Source organism: Adiantum capillus-veneris, chromosome 8 (genome assembly GCF_014529385.1).
Source record: "Adiantum capillus-veneris isolate H3 chromosome 8, ASM1452938v2, whole genome shotgun sequence".
In the NCBI taxonomy this organism is placed as follows: domain Eukaryota; kingdom Viridiplantae; phylum Streptophyta; class Polypodiopsida; order Polypodiales; family Pteridaceae; genus Adiantum; species Adiantum capillus-veneris.
This window is the reverse complement of record NC_140938.1, coordinates 17,693,186-17,717,273: the sequence shown is the minus strand read 5'-3', so window position 1 is coordinate 17,717,273 and position 24,088 is coordinate 17,693,186.

Genomic DNA, 24,088 nt, shown 5'->3' with positions numbered 1-24,088 from the left:
GAGGGAGATTGTGGGAGAGAAAAGTAGTGATAGAGGGAGAGAGAAGTGGATTTTGGGGGGAGAATTTGACTTTTTGAAGTTAGTATATGTTTTGGGACAGTTTTGGAGGCAAATGAGTCAATTTTGACACTTTAAAAAAAAATATCATTTTTAGGGTTTTTAAGCCTGTGCATTTTTTCTTTTGGGGGGGTCCCTCCCTCTTTTATGACACCTTTTTCCCCCTTTTACCCCCCCCTAGCCTCCCTCCCCCCACTCTCTAAGAACCAAGCATTGAAGAGGGAGACAATTAGGTTGCACCCCTACCATTCCTCCCCCTCTAGGTGATATCCCAAGAGCCCTCTCATTGGTTCTCCCTTAAGCCTTCACTAATCAAAAAGGCCCAAGGAGAGTCCATACTTTTCCTAATGGATGTGATTTGTTTGCCGATGAGCGGTTGGCTTTTGGTTATTTCAGTCTCTTGAGTATAGCTTGAGTGATTTCAGTCACTTGAGTGTAGCTTGAGTTTGAAAACCTCTTGAGTGTAGCTTGAGTTTTCCAAGAGATTGACAACCTCTTGTAGCCTCTATGCACTAGTCGAGTCAGCTTCGTCCCATGGTTTGACAAATTAATCATGGCTCTCGCTAATACTATAATAAGATAGGATGATGAGGTTAGACATGCGTCCCACAAAGAGAAGCAACTTTGATATTGTATTGGACAGACCATTAATGCTTCATCTCAAAATGGTACAAGATTGGGGCTATGACTATATCTACTGGAGACACAAAGAGATCACAACAAAAATCAGTGTCAAAGATCATAGTTATAGAGATGTAGAACGAAACCCTAGGGAAGAATTAAAATCCACGACCAATTTGGAAAGCAAAGCACGTATTTGGATGTTAGGAGCTCCTGAGAGTGGAAGTCTTAAAAAGGAAGATTGAATCCTAGAGCGTTCAGTAGAAGATGAGGCATATGTACCCGAGCCATTTCTAGAGGAGTGATTTGAACCCTTTGGATGGGATCAAATACTGGCAACTCTTGATGTCTGCGTAAACGAGGTGACATACACCAAATTTTGTGATGAAGATGGCTATGCTATAACTCCTGTATTTACGATAAAGGTGTTGAAGGAAGCTAATGAAGTTTGTGAGTGTAAAAGCAGAAATGGTGAGACAGATAGCTACGTCATGGATCTTGATGCCAAAATGCACATGAAGGAAGCAGAGCAACCACAAGAATATGTCATCATTGACGTACCTGAAGAATCGACAAGAGCTGTCTCAAAGAAGCTATCTCCAGAAAAAGTGCAAATGAAAGCAGATGAAGGATAAAAGTTTCCAATTTCAACGCCAAATGTTCAGAAAATGCAAGATGAAAAGAAAAACAGTGACAAGGAAGAAGAGTGATTGTCTCCTACAATGATCAAATTCAACATATGTGGAAAAACAGGACTCAAAATCACATGTTTGGCAGTGATATATCCAAAAGCGACAAAGAATCTAATGACTTATGGAACATGGATAATGATGGGAAAGCCACCAATCACCGAGCTAGAGGAGATAGTGTACACAAGTTCTAAAATGCCAATTCCTAACTTTGGCATGGCAGAAGCCGTACTCAAATTGAGTACCAAGGAATATAAAGATACTTTCCACATAATTGACTCCCATCATATCAAAGAGAGTCTGATCCTGACAGAAAGCTGGAGGAACATCTTCTTTCGACAACAAGCAAAAGCTTCAACAATGACAACGGTAAGACTCCATGAAGCTTCTCAAATCCATGCGAAGAAGAAATTGCCAACCATCGTGGAAAAAGGTAAACACTAAAGTTTGTCAACCTTGCAAGATGACTTTACCCTCCGCGAGCTTCCATCAAACTCCCCACAAAACCTCTACATCAAGAGCCAAACCATCGGCAATGCAATGGAAACCGACACAAAAAGTCTATCAACCAAAGTTTCCATCACCCAAAAGCATTCAGAAGAAGCCAAAGAAATCAACCACGTGCTAGTATCCAAAGAGCACATCCAAGTTGAAGACCCAGTTTGGATACAACAAACACCATTTCAACCTCAAAAACATAAAGTGATAGGGTGGGTAGCATCAAATGAGTCAATCACTGCTCAGGGCTAGTTTCAAGGAAAAGTTAATGTTTGGGCCAAAAGCCTAAACTAATAACCTGGATCTACTCACTTGAAGGAAGAAATTATAAAAAAAGCAAGCCGAGCTATCAATGATGGACAAACAACCCAAGAAAGAGAAGGAACAACAACAAAAGCCACAAGAAACGAGCTTTCAAACAAGCAACATGACAAGTATGGGTACTAAAGCCAGACTTAAATCAAGCTACCCAACAGCTGGTGAAGTAGCGAATGATTCCAATGAATCTACTTGAAGCACAAGGGTTTTACAAAGGTAGCACTCTAATATGGTTACCAAAGTCATAGCTCAATCTAGAACAACCAAGATAAATCATGCAGCACAAGCTTCTACCCCAAAGCAAGCAAAGACAACCAACATCCAACAGAAGCCAATTGCAACCAAGGCTTCTACAATCTACAGATGGATACCTCGTCATCAACTGCAAAAACAAGGCTTCTACAATGAAAATCATCAGGTATGGATACCAAAGCCTAGTGTCCATCAAGTCATCAAGCAAAAGGAGAAAATGCAAAATACGATCACAGACAGACCACAGACAAGATGGGTTCGCTCATGGAAACTCAATCACAAAAAACCCAAACATCTCGACAACCGCTTCTCATGCAAGATAAAGCAAAGTATACATTAGTCTCTATAGCAACTGAAGAACTTGTTTCACAAAGCAGTGTGAACATACGACAAGCAAGTCAAGAGGAGCCAAAATTTTCTAACCTACTCGATAAAATGGTGGCATCCAAAGACCAACACAGTGAAAAAGACATGAATTTCAAGAACTTATGGAATTGGGTTTCTGGCCTTAAACAAGTAAGTCCAAGTCGCCATTAAAATTGCATGGCATAAAAGTTAGAGTCGGGCAGCTAAGCCACTAAATGAGTAGGGCGTTAGTCCCAAACCTTCATGTAATATTCTCTGTGGTCTAAGCGTCTTAGTTATTTTAGGTACTGCTCAAGCTAGAAGATTTGAGCATAATTATGTTGTGTCGCTCATGCTGGTATAGGTGAGCATAAGAGTCAAAGTCATTGTAGTATAGTGGTAAGTGAAGGAGGAAGTCCAAAAGACACTCATGCGCTCAGCACAGTGAGGTCTGAGTGGAGAATCTTCTACATCAAAAAACCTTCTTGGAAACATGGAAGCTATTGAGACATCTTTTGATGTCACACATGCTACATTTGTTCCTTGAAGCACCCATCAACTTCTACATCAACAATAAGGAGCATATTTTATCTTCAAGGGCGATAACAAAGCTGCATAAAAAAATGGCAAGTCAAAGAATGGCCTACAATGACAAGCAATGACAAATTCTACAAGAGAGTGATCAGCAACAATCAAAAGTAGCTCACACTGTGCTTCATCATTGGCTACCTATTGTGGAGACTCAAATTGCAATCGACCTTCAAAGCAAATCCATCATAAAGTCCACACAACAAAGAGGATAAGTTTGCACAACAAGAAGAGAAGTTACCTCGAAAATCAAAGATAAAATCATGTATCAACAACACGACAGCTATGCATCACTCAAGGAAGGGGGGAACATCATCAACGACAACGCACTTCCCAAGCTGAGGACCAACTATGAAGACAACCCTATGACAAGACTGCACAAGGTTGTGTAAGGGATGACATGAATTAGGAAAGGGGCAATGTTTGAGGACAGATGGAACGGGCGCCCAACTGGTCGGACACGTAGACGGACACCACATTTTTAGTTTATTATTTTGCCAAGCTAGTGTAGTAATATTCTGTGTAATTCTTGATTCCAGAGTAATGGATAAATTCAATGAGTTATAATGTTGTACTGATGTTTGTAAAGGTCCATGTGAGTTGGCCACTGGCCATTTAGAATGCCCTAGATATAAAGATCAATAACCTTAATGTAAAAGGAGGCTTATCTTTAGAAGAAGAAGGGATCTTTGAAAACGTACGCTCGAGCTATGAAGCTGCTCCAACTTGTAATCAACTTTTCTGACGATTGGGTAATCAGTTTTCAATTCTGAAACTTGCATTGTGTTCCTGTCTCTTTGCTCTTTCATTTAAGTGTAAGCATTTCCAGTTTTGTTGTGGTTCATGATTACGCGTCTGTGAGCCTTAATTGCAAATTTGAGAGCTTAAATCACTATTTTTAGTTGTTTTGACAATAGGAGAGTGTTCTTAGACCATAGGACAACATTTCTAGCATGTTCTATTGTAGTTTTCAGGACCTTTTTCATGATGGATTGTGATTTTGGTACCTTGTCGGATTGCAACCAGACTTGCTAGGATAGTGCCCCTAGGTGTCTTAGACCTCCTCCTAAAGTTTTGTTGCATTTCAAGTCCGTTCGAGTGTCAAAATGGCGTGATGACCTAGAGCTTTGAGAAAGGACATAGACAGATTTCCTTGATCATTGAGTGTTGTTTTGCTTGTAGAGTTGTTGTGTTTTCTTGTTTAGGTTCACTTCTTGAGATTGATGATCTCAAAGAGTCTCCGTGCCCCATCCGAGTCACTTCCTGAGTATTGACATTATGTTAGTACCAAAAAGCTATGCTGCAGACATCCATCGTGACGACCCGCTAACACCGCTCCCCCATAGCAGCATCAAATGTTGGAGGTAGTTGTAGCATAGGCTCATTCCGAAAAAATAATCAATTCAGAGAGAGCATCACCCGGCTAGGGCATGAAAACATCACACAACTAAGTGTGAGAGCATCATCGGACACAATGAATAAGAGGATTCAAGAGGATGCATCTCCAATGCAAGTAGAGATTAGCCATGGATAGACTAACTCTAATCATACTCTAATTACTAATTAATCAGCTCCTACACACACCAAGTCCACCAAAGTCTGACTTGCCAATCTTATTGGATCACGATAGCACAATCAACACAAGCATCCATGACCAAATCACACACTAATTGCATTGAAGTTGGACTCCCCAATGATCACATACCAACCAAGGTACTCTAATCATATCACACATAAGTGGCATTAAACTCAAGGCTCTTAAATATCCACACACATAAGCACACAAGGCACAAACTCTAATCAAATGACCAAAAGTGCACTCACACTACACAAATCAAGAGAATTAGAGAAATCATCAACTAATTGAAATGCTTAAGGTAGAAGAGAGTTAGATAAAAGAAAAACTACTTTATGACATTAAGAAATTGTAGAGAGAAGACATGATTAATAAGCAAAATAGAGATTAGATTAATCAAGAAGAGTTACTCTAATTACAAAGGATTAGCACTAGCTTTCTAAGCATGGGCATTAAGCTCAAGGCTAGGCCATCCATAGAGTGAGCACCCAAGAGTGGGCTCTCAAGAAGAATGACTACTCAAGAATGGATTCTCAATAATAAAGCCTCTTTGCATAAAAGGGCTTCTTGTAAAGGCATGCACTCTAAACCTTTCTACTACGGGATAAAGTTGAGCCCTCTAGTTGATACAATATGGAACTCCTAAATGAGCCCAAGTCATTATACAATGTGAATAGGAAATAGTGTACACACCCATAGCACATCCCTAGCTTGGTTCATAAACCATGTAGCATGTGCTAGCCACTGCTAACAGTCTCTGTCGGCTAGGCTTTTCATCGGGCTTTAATGGGATCGTGTGATGACATATTGTAGGATCTACTCCCTTCAGGTCTTTGTATGACATATTGTAGGATCTACTCCCTTCAGGTCTTTATATGACCAAGCGAACACTTCCTTGTATTCCTTGAGAAGACTTATACGCTTCTCCTCCTCTTCAAGATTTAGATATGTTGCTATGTATGTTGGTCATGGCTCTTCTATAGGTCCTGCCAAGTCTATGTTCTTTGCATCATCAAGACCATCGTAGGACTCCTTGTTTTTTTTATCTCGTAGAGGCTGCATCAGCAGTACCTTCGATCTTGGATAGTGAACTTTCTATAGTGGGATGGCACACTCATTTTGTCCTCATTCTTATCGTCTTTTCCCTCCCCACTTTCTACTTCTACTGTCCAAACCTCCCTAAGAGTCTTCTTAAGCTCGTGGTACTTCTTGTGTCTGTCCACCTTGGTCCATTTAGTTTCTTTAAATTTGTTTAATGCTGGTTCTTTTGTTTGTTTGGGTTTCGTTTTGGATTTTGACTTTTTGGTTTTCTTTTGCAGGTCCTTTATGCTTTCTTTTGTTTTGGAATCTTGAGCTTTAGAGAATCTTCCAGATATCTTGTCCTTTCACAATCTTCAGCTTTTACAAGCATCAAAAATTGTGCTTTGCCCCTTATTCTAGGCATAGGGTTGTCTCTTGGTTTGTTTTCAACTCTCTTTTTCTTGTAGCATTCTTGATGTCTAGGTTTTTGATTTGTAAAATCATAAAACCTGACATCTGCTATCATTCAACCTACTCACTTGGGTTGTCTAAGCATTCGTTATCCGTGTCATCCTCTTGTTCAAAATGCTTTGGGGAGTCATAAAACTCTTCTCTCTCTCCTTTGTCACTTGACAATAGATCATCTTCGAGTCCCTCTAAGGCTAATGTCTCATCACTCGCATTTACTATACTGACCATATAGTATGGAACTACATCGTAACCATCTTTGTCACAAATTTTTTTGTGGGGCCATCTGAAATAGAGCACACATCTAGGGTTGCTAGGATGTGAGTCCATTCTAATGGCTCGAGAGCTTCTTCGAGAAAAGGTTCAAGAACATATTCCTATCTTCAAGCGCCCTTTCCAGGATACACTCTTCTTGTTTCAAACTCCCACACTATGATGCACTGCACATCCATACCCCTTTGGGCTTGCCTAACCAAGCTGGAAGCTCCGACCCTACTATTGTAGCTGAATCAAACTCCTCCACTAGGGTTCAATTCACGTCTTTGTAGCTATGGTATTTAAGGTTTGTGCACGTCAATTTCCATGTGTCTGAGGTATATATGATCATATCCCCAGTCTTGAACCATCTTAAGTTGTCTCATAAATGGTCGTCGAAGTATGATGTCGTAATTGTTCTTCTTGTCAAAGTCAACTATGGAAAAGGTATGCTCATACTCAATGCCACAAGAAGTAACAATCATTTTCTCTAGAAGTCCCAAGGGTTTTCCATGTACCCATCTGATAGTTGCAATGTCATTCCAGGAGCCCTCAAGGTGGGTTTTCCCCATTTTTTGGTGGCAATAGCAACGCCAGCTCCACGATCTAGAATTGCCATGGTGGCTACACCTTGGAATTCTACTGGAAGCATAGTATTCCCATCTTCGCCCTCATAATACTCACCAACCTTTATTGATGATACAAGTCTTGTGTTCAATTGAGGTTTTTCCAGTTCTCGGATCCCTTCTTGAATCTGTGATGTTGGATCTCGTACCCCAAATTTCTCCAAACATTTTCCAATAGTCGCCCATATGTTTGGTCTCCTTTGGGGGAGCTGCTAGCATAGTAGTACAAGTCATAGGTGTAGACAATATTTCTATCAACCCCTTAGAGTTCATAGACTTTTTTGACAAGAGCATTTGTGATGGCACTTCCTTCACATCTGATTTGGATTCATACTCTCCCATGTATGAGGGTAAGGTTTTCAAAGATTTACATTGACTCTCTAAAGAGAATACTGATCCCTTATGCCGCTAGTATCAGCAAAGGTCTAGTTCAGCCTGAGATCTTGCCTCAAATATCCCTCCCCTTATTGGTTTGGTTAAGTATCTCACTCAAATCTTTTGCATCATTTGCTTCTCGTATGTGTCTCCAAAGCTCGTCTAGGCCATCATCCTCTCTGTAAGCTTTTGGTATCCTAGGATGGATATCCTAAGATGCTTGATCTGTGGTATTCATCACTACTCTGGGCTTTTCTATTTTAGATGTGGAATTCCTAAAGGTCCCTTTACTTTCATTCCTCAGTGAGATTATTGGTGTTGGAGCTGGAACTTTGATCCAACTCTTCAGCTTATTTGTAGGTGGCTCTAGCAAAGCTTGTGCAGTTTGGATAATTATCTGACACATCTCTAATCTTTACTTTTCTAACTCTGCATAAGGGTGCGTCATCCATTTTTGGTCTTGGTTTTGCGTAGTCAGGTATTGATCCTCAAGAACTTGCACTCTTTGGTATCTTTTGTCTCATTAGGCTCTCTGGTCTCAGGGATTTCCAACTCAAGGTTAGTTTGGATCTCTAATCTCTCTAATCTATCCTTGGTTTGTTTTAACTCCTCCGCTAGGGCTATCTGTGCATGCTCCTTTCTAGCTTTCATATACGTGCCTTCCTAGCTTTCTAAGTGTCTTGTTGACTTTTTTATTCATAACCAGGTGCATATGTGTTAGGTTCCTCAATTATCAATTCTTCCTTTGCTTTATAAGCTTGCACTCTTGTGACGACCTATATACATTTCATTTCTTGAACCGCTACTTGATGGGATCACCCCCACTATGTTTAATGTAGTTTTTACTGTTTTATTTAGGTTTTTCAAATAGTCACTGATCAAAAGAATAATCTCGCAATATGGACAATACACATTCACTCTCATGATCTCTGTGTGAGGACACTCTTTCATAAGGTGGTGACCACCACACTTGTAGCACGGTCCTAAGGGTTGGTGAGGTGCTCCTAGAGCCGCTCTCTATTGATAGGCAAGTCTTGATCATGTTAACCCCCCATTGGCTATGAACAACAATGTGCATTTATCCAAACTGTATCTACCTTCTCCAACAGCATGATCTGCTGTTGGTGGTCCAACATTCCCAATCATGATCCAAGGTTCATGTGCTTTTGGCACTTTGGGTGGATAGTATGTTGAACTAGCCCCGTACATGGCTCTTCATATTACACAGACACATGCACTAAAGCTTGTTCCTCTAATTCCTCTATAGTGGGTGTATATCTGATGCCCACTGGTCACGTTCCTGGAAGAGGTTGTTATTGCCCCAAAACTGTCTATGGCCGTTCAACCCCTCCTGGTTCTTGCAAACTTCCTACTCCATACCTAGGCATTGGTGGTACCTGAGGAGGTGTGCTTGGGCTGGTGGGGCATATCGCTCTCTCACATACCCCTTGTTGTAGTAACACTCTTTCGTAGTGTGATTCATCTATTTTTGCTCAATGGCACACCATGTAGGTTGCTTAGCCCGCGGCTTAGCAAACGGGCTTGCACAACTTCCTCAACAAGTTTCTCTTTATTCATCGCTACCTCGCTCTTTTGTGCTGACTTTATAGACTTAGCTCCGCTTTGTTGTGATGATGAGACATCATCTAAGTCTTTGTAGTCACCTTCCTTGTAGACAACACAATTGTCTACTAGGTATAGAGCCTCCTTGGTCAACTCGTTTATAGTTGAGCTCTTCTTCATATGCAAATCCTTCTGAAGAACTGCATTTCTCAGTCCTTGGATAAATATCAGTATGAGTTGGGATTGAGTCGGTAATTCTTCCATAGGGAAAAATTTTACGTAGAGTTTCAACTTTAAGGTTGCCTTTCTCATGGATTCTCCCTCTTTTTGCTTGTACTTATGAATTTGTGAGACTGTATTATGAGTTATCCCTCTTTGAGATAATTCCTCTATAAACTTGTCAAATACCTCCTCCATTGATTCAAAATCTCTACATCCAACAGGGTCGAACTAGGTGGCGGCATCCTTCTCTAGGGTTAACCTTGCAAACTGTGTGGAAAAGTACAGTACTTCTCAGCCTTGACAATACGCACAAAGGCTGCCACGTGGTCCTTGGATCTTTATTTTCTAAATATTTCTTGTTAAACCATTTTTGGACTTGAGAGGGTTTGATTATCAAATGATCGACCGTCCTAAACATAGGATCCTCTATTCCTCGTCTATAAGCCCTTTCTGGCTTGGGATATAGTACATGTTCCTCCCCTAGAGGTGCTCCTAATCCATAGTTCTTGATTGGTCTAGCAAGTGTTTGTTCTTCTGCTTGACTTCTTTATTCTCGTTTTATTTGTGGTGCTTTTGTCCTGATAGGATTTAGCGTTCTTGTCCTACTCTCATCTTGGTATTGCAGATGAACTGGTGGTTTTGGTGGGGGTATAATCCGTGACTTGGCTTGATATCCACCCCCTTTTGTATTTTTGTATGGTGTTGCAAACTGTTCGAGCACCACTTGAAATGATAGTGGTGATGCTTGTGAGCTCTCAGGGTTAGGTAGTGGTTGTTTATTTGATTGTGTTGTTGTCTCGTAATCCTCTGAGAAGGGATTTGTAGACTTGCTTGGGGTTTCTATGGGATTTTGCTTCCCTACCAAAGCTTGTGCCATTAGTTCTTGCATTATCACTCTCCCTACATCACCTGGATGAATTGGATCGTATTCTTTTTCATACTTATCCAAAAAAAAAATGGTTTTGTGTTATCGACTCATATGAAAATAAGTCCATGCTTAACTTGCTCACATGGGGTTCCATGCACTGGTAGAAAGAGGTGACTCGTGTTTGTAAATCCCAATGTTTTCATGGATTGTCGCCATTCTTTTCACTCGAGAGATACCTCCTAAACTCATTTTTTTCAGAGCCTACTACATTCATAACAAGAGATTCATAACCATCTTCCCTTTTGCTACATTGTCTCCATATCAATTGTAATTTTTAGGGGTTTCCCTCCTCATTGCAAAGCCTATCACCATCGTCAGTTACCATGATTACTATTGATCCCCTCATTGGCCTTTCTTCAATACATATGCATTGACTTCCTCGAACATCAACATACATTAGGGCCCCATGGTCATTGGTTCCCTTAAGAAATATTGTAGTGCATTTTGGCATGTTTTAAGGGTTTTTGAGAGGTGCTACCCCCCATGGTCCCTTGCTGCTGGAAACCTCCAAGTTGTCGGCCAATGATGTGATCCTTCAAAGAGATGTTTGTATCAACACCCTCTTCTATGATAGGTGCTAAGGTATCTATCCTTTATTGGTTTACACTCTCTTCTATTGACGCTAAGCTAACTTGATATTTGGCCACTCTCTCTCTTTCAATACACCTTTTGGATTTCATATTCATCAGATTATTTATACAAACAACCTGTTACTTTAAAAGTCTGCTTGGAATTGTTCCTTTGTTTTTGTTTGCTTCCAAGTCTCTTTTCAAATTGGTAGAGTACTTTGCAATTTCAACTGATTACCAACTTGCAGGGTCCTTGGTTCTAGCTATTTGTACAAAACTTTGTCTCTGCAATTCTTTGTCAAATCAGTAATCCTCACTTATTTTTGTATATAAATATAAGATCCTTATATGAGCTCCAAATCTCAATTTGATAAGACAAATGGATTGCTAGGATATCAGCAAAGGCTTCTGGAGTAGTAGATTCTCAGTTTGAGCACTAAAACTGGTCTATAGACATCATATGTGTATGATGTCTATTCCCTCAGAATTGACTCAAACTTGAACCATGCACTCTCCTTGATGTTTTTAATCAAAACCTAGGCTCGCTTTGAAGTTCTAACCCCTGTAGGTAATTCAATCTCTCCTATGTAGGCCTTGGTTCTTGTCGGATTATCCTAGGTCAAAATTAATCCAAATTGGGTGAAACTTGGTCCTTAGGCTTGCCTTGAGATGTTTAACACCTTGGTAAGCTCTGCTGGTAGTTTTGGTCACTAAATGTTCCCCTGAGACATCATACACATGTAAAGTAAGTTCACCCTACTTAACTAGCACTTTATATCACCCTCAAGGTAAGAATAAAGTAGACACCAATGTTCCATTCTCCACTATAGATTCTTTGCCTCCTTTTGTGTGAGATGATATGGGCATCCAATCTTCCATCACCAACTTGCCTCTTTGCATCCCTCATGCAAACACTTCCATTGCTTGCATCTCATACCTGCAACAACACATCATTGTGGTTGCTTTTCCTCTTTCTCAAACTATGCTTTGAGAAAGACACAAGTGTCATCCTCTTGCCACACTTCATGGTGGAAAGAGAGGCTGATATTTTCTTGACTTTGGCTCCAACAAATGTTGTAATCTCCATGTCCTTTGAAGATTTGTCCTTGCCTCTTCCATGGCTGGTATCTTCTTGAGAGCCCACTCTTGTCCCTGCCTCTTCCATGGCTTTAGCTTGATTGTATCTTCTTTAAAGACTAGTGATTGTGTATGTTAAGAACCTTCAATATTATGCACATAGGTGACTGATTTCCCTGCAAATCAACTTGCCTCTTCCTTCAGAAGATTGTTGTAGTTTTTGTGTCTTCCTTGATCCCTCGTGTTGATGTATGGATCACCTTGTCCTCCATGCTTTATCTAGAAATATAGGTTCTTTCTTTGTGAGCTCCTCCTTTGGCTCCTTCCAAGACTAGCTTGTCTTCATTGGTAGTATCTTTGGCTTCTCACAAACAATGTGACGAAGGGTGATTTTTGCACTAATTCAAACTCGACCTCTCTCTTAGGAAAAGGGCATAGCCAATGCTTTCAAGCCAACAGAATGTTTTGATAAGTGCTAAAGCATTGGGAAGAGGATGGGGTCTAGGAGGGCCTCTTTATTTACCGTGAGCTTATGGAGGGGATTAACAATTTGACAAACAGGTGTACGCCATGTGTGCAAGAATGGTGGGTATGTAAGAGATGTGTAAGAGTGGTCAAAGGATTCACTTTTCCCCCAAAAAAGAGGTGAAAAATTTTACAATTTTTGACCTTCTATATAACTCCCACATATGATCTTTGATTTGATATGATCTTTGATTTGAGCGGAGATCATAGATCTGCAATCTACACGTCGAGCTCTTTCCATAGATATGATACATGATATTGTTTTGTCTACTAGATTTTTAAATTCCTTTTTTTTTTTGGGGGGGGGGGGGGGAATTTGAATTCACATATTCTAGCCATTTTGCCTGTTTAAATTCAAACGTTATCCTTTGATTACTTTCTTAATACTAAAGGTCTGACTTCCTTAAACTGCCAAATAAAGAGGCCCTCCTAGACCCCATTCCCTTCCTAATGGTGTGTCTCTTATTAGAGATGATAACTACTATCAACTGGTGCTAACGTGTGGTAAAGTGCTGGGAATGTGTTTTCAAGTAAATCTTATTGGTGGTGAAGTGTTGGAAAGTGTTATTAGTGTTTTGCTTTGGTGAAGTGGAGAAAAGTAGTGTTGAGTGGTGGTGAGGTCCTGTAAAGTGTTGTCCAATGGTGCTAATTGGTGGTAAAGTGCTGTAAATGTGCTTTCAAGTGTTGTCATAAAATCTAATATCTAACCAACCCAAATGATTTTCTCATATTAAATTGATCACTTAATGTGGGAGAATAAACGGGAACAAGTGTTAAGATATAGATATGTGCTTATAGATCTATCTCAACACGGGGCCAATAGTAAAGGGGCCCAAATGGGAGATGGTCTATCAAGAGCAAGGCTAACCAATGGAGCATAAGACCTTAGGGTTAGCTTCATTGAAGACCTCCAATAATGTGTGTAAAAGTCCTTTGACCTTAGGTAAGCTAGGGCTGAGCTTGAGGTGGGAACCCGGCCCAAGCTCGAGGTGTTTGTCCTGCTTGAGGTGCTTGTCGTGCTTGAGGTGTTTGTCCTACTTGAGGTGCTTGATTAAGGTGCTTGAGGTGCTTGACTTACTCCATGCTTGAGGTGCTTGACTTGCCGCTTGATTAAGGTGCTTGAGGTGCCTTGACATGCTTGCCTGAGATGCTTGTGGGAATACCCCCTAGTTCAAGTGCTTTGTCATGCTTGATGACTAAGGTGCTTGAGCTCCTAAAGTCAAATGCATCCCTACAAGAGGGGGGGCGAGCCCTTTTCCTAGGGATTAGAGAGAGAACACACACTCACACAACCAAGGGAAGCCCCAGCTTGAAGAGGCAGCAAGGACACATGTCAGGTCCCTACCCATGTTACCTTCATGTGTTGCTTGAAGCCTATTGGCTAGGCTTCAAAGGGGTCCAATGATAAATTACTTGAATTATCTAATTGTTTTTGCATTTATCAAGTCCTATCTCTCAAAGGGGAAAGGGGGACACTTGTCCCAAGGCTACCCATGTTGCTTGTAATGGCTCCTGCTTGTGATTGGCTAGGCCTGGAGGGGTCCAATGAGCTTCAAGCATGAGCTACAAGGGGGGGTCAACCCAAGCAATCTAGGGGGGTGCTTAGGGGGTATACTCACCCACACACACTCACAAACACTCTCATTGTGTACTATGGAAAGTGCAAGAACTCCCTCTCCTTCTACAAGCAAGAAGAGGTTGAGAGCCTACACCAACACTCTTGGCTATGGAGTGCAAATCCATCCAAGAGCCATGCTTCAATGCTTGAGCTTGCCATCTATTTCTTCTTCATTACTATGCTATTATGTATGCTAGCACAAGAGTTATGATAAGTGAGGAACTAGCTCTTTCTCGTATGAAATGTTTCTTCTTCCTCTTCCCTACCCTCATTCCCTGCTAGCTCTCTCCACCTTCGAAGGTGTTTGAGGTCTTGGGACTGAGGCTTGGTATAGTTAAAGCTTTCTTCAAGTTTAGGTTATGCTATGATGGTGATGCATGAAGCTTTCCATCTTCATTGCTTCACCTAGGTCACAAGGAACACAAAGAATGTATTGTAACAAGTCTCTCTTTATGGGAGAAATCATAATACAAATGCCTATTGGAGGGGGGACCAGCTCCACATAAATCCGGTCCTCAACTGTTGTCATGTTCTCTAAACTCTCTCTCTTGCAAAAGTATTGTCTATGCCAAGTTAACTAATTGCTATGATTATGTTGCTATCTTCAATTATGTCTACCCGCTATGCTCACAAAATCATTTCTTGAAAGTACTCTCATTAAATTCCGCTATTCTCAAATTGAATAGGCAAATTCCATTACATTGGTATCAGAGCATTTGGTTTCTCTTTTCTTGCTTAAGAAGAGAGGTCCTTAAGTAGCCTATAAATGGTTGATGTTGTTAATTATAATAGAGTAAGTGGAACTGGGATCTAATATCGCTTTTGTTAAGCCCACTATGTGGGGGATGGTGCACACCTCGGGAGCTTTGGACTTAATAATGGAGTCTTTTTAGACTTGCCTACGGCTTTACCATTATTGAGCCATAAGAAGTCCGAAAGGAGCTAGCCCTTGGCAACTCTACTATGTTAGACCTACTCCTCTAGTCTCTATAATTAACCACTTTGAGCCGTGGGTGTAGATACTTAAGAGCCGATTTTCAAAGGCTAAGAGGAGTGGCAACTAAGGTTTTGTATTGCCAAAGCATACACTAAGTATAAACATAAATTTTGTTAACATGGCTGACAATAATCAAGAGAGTAGAATGAACATTGATAGCTTTGATTTTGCACATGAAGGTGCTAATGATGATGCTCCCATGTTTGTGAATTATCTCGTCACTAGGTTGCAGCAAGCTATGGGCAACCCTGCTTTGCAAGCCGAAGTTACTCAACAACTTCGTGCTTATGGAATTTCCGTTCCTCTCCCAGAGGAGAGAGAGCTTAGGAGGCCTCTTGAAGAGACCCCCAAAAGAAGACTCTCTCCCATTCGAGAGGAGGAATCCAAAGAGAAAGAAAGCAATGACAGTCTAAGTTCTTCTGAAGATGTGGCTCCACGAAGATGGCGGTCTAAACGATCGCCTACTCCTCCCAAGAGGAAAAGAGCAACCTATAGTCCTTCTCCTCATCACTCTGAAAGGCAAGAGAGGAAACAAAGGAAGAAAAGGGCTAGGAAGAGGTCACCCTCTTCTCCTTCTTCTTCACCTTCCTCCTCTTCCGATGAAAGTTATGGCTATTCTCCTAGAGAATACAAGAGGGGAGGACATCGCAAATCATTTCCTGCATGGCGAAGGTCACAAAAGCTAAAGAAGTTCAAGGAGGGAGGAAAGAGTATCTCTTTTCTCACCTACGATGGCACCTTTGGTGCTACCGATAAAGTGTTGGCCTTCATCCAGCAATTTGATGCGGCCTTTGGGGACGAGGGCTTCACAGAGTCCTCCAAGCTACGCCATGTAGCTATGCACTTCCAAAAATCAGCTCGTCAATGGTGGGCTAGCCTTCGTGGCAATGGAGAAGCCCCAAAGACATGGAAAACTCTACGAGTTTCCATCATGAAGCAATTTCTTCCAAGCGATACTAAAGATAAAGTTCTTACCGAATGGCGCGGCTTGAAGCTTCTCTCTCATGAGTCTATCAACAAGTATGTAGACAAGTTTTGGGATTTGCATCTCAAAGCTACTGTCTTTCAAAAGATAGACTTTGCCGAGCAAAGACAGCAATTCTGTGCGGGATTACCTGAAGAGATGGCCGAATACATCAACTCTCAACGGCCTGGTACTATAACCGAAGTAATCCATCACACCATGGTTTCTTCACACATCAATTTCCATCAAGGGGCTAGACGTAATGTCAAGCCCATGGAAAACAAAGATAAAAATGATGCAAAGGGGAAATCCAATGCACAAAATAATTCCCAAGGCACTTCCAACAACAACAATAACAACAACAACAATCGGTCCAAGGAGAAGGGAGTTTACAAAGGTAAAAACAAACTCTCTCCTGAAGAGCTTGAAGCTTTTCGCAAGGACCATAAATGTTTCAAGTGTGGGGAGCAAGGACATGGCTATCATTCTTGCCCCAAGAAGAATTCTCGCAATGAGACTCCTAGGGCTTCCACCATCGAAGCTCCAAAAGAGGATGCTCATTGCAAAGGATCATCACTCTCCTATGCTTGGGGAAAGGTAAGAGAGCATGATGCCTTCATCTTGTTTGACCCTGGCTCTACTCTCAACTTCATATCAATAGAGTTGGCCACCAAGTTGGGCATTCAAGCTTTTGAGATGGGAGATATAGTAACAGCTGATGCAGCTTTCAAGGGACAACAAGCCTCCGTTACTCCCTTGATTGGGAAGTTGAGGCTTCATGTCCAAAGCTATGTCGACAAAGAAGACTTCTTCATCTCTCCTCTCCAACATCAAGATGTTATCCTAGGGGCACCATGGTTTGATCGCATGGCTGCCAATATGAAGTTCCCTAAAAGGAGAATTTACTTCACCTACAAGGGAAAGAACATGTATATAGATGCTAGTGAGCGTGGTCGCACTATTCCACTTGTAAATCCTCTTTCTTTTGATAAATCAATGGAGAGCTCCGTTTCTGCGTACATGATTTATGTCAAAGAGTCTCTAAAAGCTAATAATGTTTCATCAAATGAAAATGATAGGAATCAAGAAGAGTTAGACTTGTCTACTTTTCTAAAAGGATTCCAAGATGTGTTCATCGATGATATCCCTATGGACCTACCTCCAAAACGAGGAGATGATGACCATCGTATTGAGTTCCTTCCCGGAAGCTCACCGCCTAACAAACCTCCTTATCGAGTCTCACAAGCTCAACAAGAGGAGATTATGAGGCAAGTACAGGAATTGGTAGACAAAGGGATGGTGAGGCCTAGTTCCTCTCCCTTTTGTTCTCCAGTCCTTTTAGTGCAAAAGAAAGATGGTACATACCGTATGTGTGTGGACTATCGAGCACTAAACCATATCACTATCAAAAACAGATTTCCCGTGCCTCGGGTAGAAGATCTGTTTGATAAGCTACAAGGCTCTACCTACTTCAGTAGGATTGACCTTAAGAGTGGCTATCATCAAATAAGGATAGTGGATGAAGATATCCTAAAGACCGCGTTTCGCACAACATTTGGTCTTTATGAATATCTAGCCATGCCTTTTCGCTTGACTAATGCACCAGCTACTTTCAATCGTCTCATGGAGAAAATTTTTAGACCATATCGTAAATTCACTGGAGTGTTCTTTGATGATATCATCATCTACTCCAAATCTTTGGAGGAACATAAGCAACATCTCCAAGTGATTTTTCAAGCCTTGAGGTAAAACAAACTTTTTCTCAACCAAAAGAAAAGTGAATTCTTCCTTCAAGAGATTCAATATCTAGGTCATATTATCTCTCACGATGGTATTCGTATGGATCCATCAAAGTTAGAGGTAATAAAATCATGGCCTAACCCAAGGAATCTACATGAGCTAAGAAGCTTTATTGGTATGTGTGCATACTATAGACGCTTCATAGCAAAATTCTCTCAAGTAGCAGGACCACTACACGACTTAACAAAGAAGAACGTTAAGTTTGTATGGACTGCTAAGGAGAAAAATGCTTTTGAAAAACTCAAAGAGAAGCTTACTTCCCAACCAGTCCTCGTGCTTCCGGATCTCTCAAAACCATTTGAGGTCCAATGTGATGCGTGTGGTGATTGCCTTGGAACGGTTTTGCTTCAAGAAGGACATGCCATAGCATATGAGAGCCGAAGGCTCAATAGTGATGAACGAGTCTTGGGCATTTATGAGAAAGAGCTTTTAGCTATTCTACATGCCCTAGATACATGGAAGCACTATCTATTGGGGACTCCATTTATCCTACGAACCGACCACCAAAGTCTCAAGTATTTCATGACGCAAACCAAACTTTCCGACAAACAAATGAGGTGGGAAAATTTTCTTTCGCAATTTAATTTCCATATTGCTCACATAGCTGGTAAGCACAATCAAGTTGCCGATGCACTTTCACGATGACCAAAAGTTAATGCGGTGTCTATAGCTACTCACAATTATCTATCCTCTATGATAGATGAGTATGCTACTGACCCTGACTTTAGAGACATAATGTCAGCCCTTGCTTTGGGGAAGAAAGAGGAACCATTCACCTTGCAGGATGGTTATCTTCTCCACGGAAATAGGCTATGTGTTACCCATTCCCTTCGTGAGAAGGTTATGTATGAATCCCATGCTCCTCCATATGCAGGGCATAGAGGTATTCAACCTACTCTCCGAGGAGTAGAGACGTATTTCTATTGGCCTACCATATGTCATAAAATCTAATATCTAACCAACCCAAATGATTTTCTCATATTAAATTGATCACTTAATGTGGGAGAATAAACGGGAACAAGTGTTAAGATATAGATATGTGCTTATAGATCTATCTCAACACGGGGCCAATAGTAAAGGGGCCCAAATGGGAGATGGTCTATCAAGAGCAAGGATAACCAATGGAGCATAAGACCTTAGGGTTAGCTTCATTGAAGACCTCCAATAATGTGTGTAAAAGTCCTTTGACCTTAGGTAAGCTAGGGCTGAGCTTGAGGTGGGAACCCGGCCCAAGCTCGAGGTGTTTGTCCTGCTTGAGGTGCTTGTCGTGCTTGAGGTGTTTGTCCTACTTGAGGTGCTTGATTATGGTGCTTGAGGTGCTTGACTTACTCCATGCTTGAGGTGCTTGACTTGCCGCTTGATTAAGGTGCTTGAGGTGCCTTGACATGCTTGCATGAGATGCTTGTGGGAATACCCCCTAGTTCAAGTGCTTTGTCATGCTTGATGACTAAGGTGCTTGAGCTCCTAAAGTCAAATGCATCCCTACAAGAGGGGGGGCGAGCCCTTTTTCTAGGGATTAGAGAGAGAACACACACTCACACTCACAAGGGAAGCCCCAGCTTGAAGAGGCAGCAAGGACACATGTCAGGTCCCTACCCATGTTACCTTCATGTGTTGCTTGAAGCCTATTGGCTAGGCTTCAAAGGGGTCCAATGATAAATTAATTGAATTATCTAATTGTTTTTGCATTTATCAAGTCCTCTCTCTCAAAGGGGAAAGGGGGACACTTGTCCCAAGGCTACCCATGTTGCTTGTAATGGCTCCTGCTTGTGATTGGCTAGGCCTGGAGGGGTCCAATGAGCTTCAAGCATGAGCTACAAGGGGGGGTCGACCCAAGCAAGCTAGGGGGGTGCTTAGGGGGTATACTCACCCACACACACTCACAAACACTCTCATTGTGTACTATGGAAAGTGCAAGAACTCCCTCTCCTTCTCCAAGCAAGAAGAGGTTGAGAGCCTACACCAACACTCTTGGCTATGGAGTGCAAATCCATCCAAGAGCCATGCTTCAATGCTTGAGCTTGCCATCTATTTCTTCTTCATTACTATGCTATTATGTATGCTAGCACAAGAGTTATGATAAGTGAGGAACTAGCTCTTTCTCGTATGAAATGTTTCTTCTTCCTCTTCCCTACCCTCATTCCCTGCTAGCTCTCTCCACCTTCGAAGGTGTTTGAGGTCTTGGGACTGAGGCTTGGTATAGTTAAAGATTTCTTCAAGTTTAGGTTATGCTATGATGGTGATGCATGAAGCTTTCCATCTTCATTGCTTCACCTAGGTCACAAGGAACACAAAGAATGTATTGTAACAAGTCTCTCTTTATGGGAGAAATCATAATACAAATGCCTATTGGAGGGGGGACCGGCTCCACATAAATCCGGTCCTCAACTGTTGTCATGTTCTCTAAACTCTCTCTCTTGCAAAAGTATTGTCTATGCCAAGTTAACTAATTGCTATGATTATGTTGCTATCTTCAATTATGTCTACCCGCTATGCTCACAAAATCATTTCTTGAAAGTACTCTCATTAAATTCCGCTATTCTCAAATTGAATAGGCAAATTCCATTACAAGTGTTGCTAAGTGGTGATAAAGTGTTGGAAGTGTGATGTCAAATAGTGCTTATTGGTAGTGAAGTGCTGAAAAGTGCTATCAAGGAGTGTTGTGTTTTGGTGAATTGAAGGAAAAGTAATGCACATTGGTGGTGAGGTCTTGTAAAGTGGTGATTTTGTGGTGGAAATTTGTTGTCAAGTAGTTCCTATTGGTGGTGAAGTGCCGGAAAATTAGTGCTAGAAAGTGCTATCAAGGAATGATGTGTTTTGGTGAAGTGCTAGAAAAGTAGTGCTCAGTGGTGGTGAGATCCTGTAAAGTGTTGCCAAGTGGTGCTTTTGTGGTGGTGAAGTCCTAGAAAAATGTGGTCACTTGGTTAAATTACTCCAATGGATTGAGTACAAACTATGGGTAAACTTTGAATGATCACATAGATATAACTTACAAGTTCTCCAAAGGGGCATGGTATGTAGATTTATTCAGATACATCATTTGGCATATCATATACATTAGGCTCACCTTCCCTCAAGGATTGGAGACCTGATGCATTGCACCAAGTGGGAGTAGATAAGAGTAGTGGGCTTGTTGTCCAAAAGGACATAGTTATCATCTCGCCCATTTACCTTGTCATAGAATAGACCCTCAATGACAAATGGATTTTTCTTAATACGGTTTTGCCATTCATCCCTTTCAGATTTTATGCTCAAGCGCTTTGTCTTAGTGAATTTGAGGATTTAGAAGTCTGTGCCTGGCTCCTCCACAGTCACTGCAAAGTTTTGGCCAACCATCAAGGCATCACTCAAGTCGTTGTGGTGTCCAATGTATATGGGGATATATTCATCCTCATCCTCACTTGATGCTTGTCCAACCCTTTCATCCCTAATTGTCGGTTGTATTTGCAAGCACTCCCACCCCTCCACGTGCTCTTTGTTCATGCATCTCCTTCATTACCTTTGATGCATGCATGGCAAAAGCAAGACAATAGCTTGTGCATTAGCCCATTCATATCTATTTGACTATAGTCATTAGCACAATGAAAGTATTGATACCCTTTGATGCACATGCAATCCCACACTGTGTCTCTATCGATAGCACCAAGCTTGACCTCCAAAAATAAATGATCGACTTTCTTGTCTGTATGTGGATATTCTTTTATGAGGGTTGCATTGAGGATTGCAACAATGCTTGGCGATATGAAGCACCCATTTGTCATATTTCACCTGCTCTTGTGTGAGAGATCTTTTGAGCACTACATCAGCCCATCATGTTCACCCTTCCCATGGCCAGAAGCAAAGAAATTCAGCATCATCTTGATACTGATCATAATGAAGAATTGGGCTACAAAATACAATGGCCAGCTTGCCTTGAATTGTGAAGCAGCACCATCAAACCACACCCAGTGTCGCTTGACACTACAGCCTTGAATTTTTAGCCACTCATTGTGCAAAAGAAAACAGTGTTTCACAAACAAAGTGTCATGGATTTTTTCATCATAGATGTAGGTGACTTATCTTTTGAATGGCACCAAGCACACCATGTAAGTATAAAATGTGAACCAAAGTTGTGACTTGACTTGAATACCAATGCATTAACTGAGTCTCATTCTGCACATGTAGTCCTCTACAAAATCTACTATAGACACCACTACATCATCAGAAAAGTTATCCAAAGATTCTTTAAATTGTTGAGCTTGTCATTTGTAGACATGATTGTGTTTGATGAAATTTATTGATTTTCTTTGAAGCAAGGAAACAAAACACATTGGACTGACCTCCCAAACCATGAGGCCCTTTTGGAATTTTGTGTTACCTTTCTCATCCACTTCCTGCATAGGAACCTCATCAAAAATCTTCACAGTCATCCTAGAGATATCACCACTCTGTTTGCTTGGACACAACAATAGCCTATCAATGCCACAATGTTTTCATGTTCCCAAAATACATTTTCTATGGTGATAATCATTGTCAATGGGCTTTGGACACAATACAAACTCCCATAGGTCTATTAAGCACAAAAATGTGACATTTGATGATGTGTACTGCACTACTCCATCACGAGAATTGCAAACCATGTAGCTTGTATCTTCTTTGGTGCATCTAATTGAAGGATTCCTTGAAGTATACAAGCTGAACATTGTATTCACAGCAGCAAGAAGAACTTGAGAGCACTCAAAAACGTTCAAAAGCAATGATAAGCACTGGGAAGCACTAGGAAGCACTGGCAAGACCTTGGAAGATCTTGGAAGCATTCAGATTATTTTGGAAGCACTCACAAGCATTGGGAAGCACTAGGAAGGCACTTTGAAGCCTTGGGAAGAACTTGGAAGCATTTGAAAGCAGTCAGAAGCATTCAAAAGCACTAGGAAGCACTTGAAATCACTAGTATGAACTTGGAATCATTGAGAAGCACTAGGAATTACATGACAGCACTCAAAGGACTTTCTTCTGAAGCACTCAAAGTTTGTATTGAGCTCTTGAAAGCACTCTAAAGTATTTGGCTATTGGAATCACTTGAAAGCACTTAGAAGCATTAAAAAGAACTTGGAATCACTTAGAAAGAAGCATTTGAAATCACTTAACAGTTGGAAGCCTTTGAAATTTATTTAAAGCATTAAGAAGCAATCATGATCACTAATCAGCACATGGAGGTACTCAGAAGCACTTGGCATGGTAACACAAGAATGGATTGTCAAGCACTTGGAAGACCTTGAAGCATTTTGAATCATTATGGGACAATTGGAAGCACTTGGATGCACTAATAGGCAATCATGAGCAGTTGGAATACTTTATCCATCTCAGTCAAGGTTAAGTACTATAATGGACTACCATACACATGAAAACAATTGAAGGCACCTTCAAGATGTAAATTCATTTTGAAAAGATTACAAGCACATAGTAAAGCACCTAAATAACACTAAGTAGAGCATTATGGTACAATCCCAAGATGTTTGGGTTGATATACCTAAGGCGAATCGAGTGGATGCACTGGATGTAGTACATGCGTACACTTGCCTATTCTCTTTTGAAAAACATCTTTCTTGTTTGGTGAGATGCAAGTTCCACTGACCAAAATTAAAACACAATTTCTCTAATTTTGGTTGTTAAGATGATTCCTCTATGCAGTTGATGGTGACAAAGCGTCTAAGGGAAATGCCGCATCCTCCATAACATGTTGCAAAACTGAAAATTGGCAGTAATGACATTTCTTTGGTGAAGTCCTAAAGCCTTGGCAACATCTCTACAACTTATTTGATTGTTACCCCCACTTGCTCCATTGAGGCATGCCATGATAGTAGCCTGTTTCAAAAATAGCTTGTTATATGAATGAGGTGTCTTCACCTCAGATAATGTATGACAAATGCTAGAGAAATGATTTTCTCAATTGTTTTTGATGTGTGTTGCAACATTGAAAATGTTGGATGAAGGAGGAGTTGTTGTAGATTCTTCTTTTGATGTGAGCCTGCCATGCCATGGACCGCCGACTGTACCATCTCCAAATGGATACATCGTGATCTCCGACATCCCTCCCGCTTGAGACTCACACCAAGACAGCACTCCTCCTGCTCTTCGATACCAACTCAAGGGGGTGA